This window comes from Pseudophryne corroboree, chromosome 2 (genome assembly GCF_028390025.1).
Source record: "Pseudophryne corroboree isolate aPseCor3 chromosome 2, aPseCor3.hap2, whole genome shotgun sequence".
Lineage (NCBI taxonomy): Eukaryota > Metazoa > Chordata > Amphibia > Anura > Myobatrachidae > Pseudophryne > Pseudophryne corroboree.
In genome coordinates, this window is record NC_086445.1 from 957,964,712 (window position 1) to 957,965,837 (window position 1,126).

A 1,126-nucleotide genomic window follows, 5' to 3' on the forward strand; every position below is an offset into this window, starting at 1 on the left:
CTGATTAGCTGGTACTTTATCTCTGTTGACTTTATCTCCATCCAAGGCTTAGTACATAGACCCCCTAAGTCTTGAAAAGAGATAAAATAAGATTTTAAACCTACCGGTAAATCTTTTTCTCGTAGTCCGTAGAGGATGCTGGGCACTCTGTAAGGACCATGGGGATAGACGGGCTCTGCAGGAGACATGGGCACTTTAAGAAAGAACTTTAGGTATGGGTGTGCACTGGCTCCTCCCTCTATGCCCCTCCTCCAGACCTCAGTTAGAGAAACTGTGCCCAGAGGAGACGGACAGTAAGAGGAGAGGATTTTTGTTAATCCAAGGGCAAGATTCATACCAACCATACCAATCACACCGTATAACTTGTGATATACTAACCAGTTAACAGTGTGAAAACAACACAGCATCAGTCCAAGACCGATGAAACTATAACATAACCCTTTAGTAAGCAAAACTATATACAAGTCTTGCAGAAGTAGTCCGCACTTGGGACGGGCGCCCAGCATCCTCTACGGACTACGAGAAAAAGATTTACCGGTAGGTTTAAAATCTTATTTTCTCTTACGTCCTAGGAGGATGCTGGGGACTCTGTAAGGACCATGGGGATTATACCAAAGCTCCCAAACGGGCGGGAGAGTGCGGATGACTTTGCAGCACCGACTGACCAAACCGGAGGTCCTCCTCAGCCAGGGTATCAAACTTATAGAATTTTGCAAAGGTGTTTGAACCCGACCAAGTAGCAGCTCGGCACAGCTGTAGTGTCGAGACCCCTCGGGCAGCCGCCCAAGAAGTGCCCACCTTCCTAGTGGAATGGGCCTTGACCGATTTTGGTAACGGCAATCCAGCCATAGAATGAGCCTGCTGAATCGTGTTACAGATCCAGCAAGCAATAGTCTGCTTTGAAGCAGGAGCGCCAACCTTGTTGGCTGCATACAGGACAAACAGTGCTTCTGTTTTTCTGACTCTAGCCATTCTGGCCACGTAAATTTTCAAAGCCCTGACCACATCAAGGGACTCGGAATCCTCCAAGTCTCGTGTAGCCACAGGCACCACAATAGGTTGGTTCATATGAAAAGATGACACCACCTTAGGCAAAAATTGAGGACGGGTCCGCAATTCCGCTCTA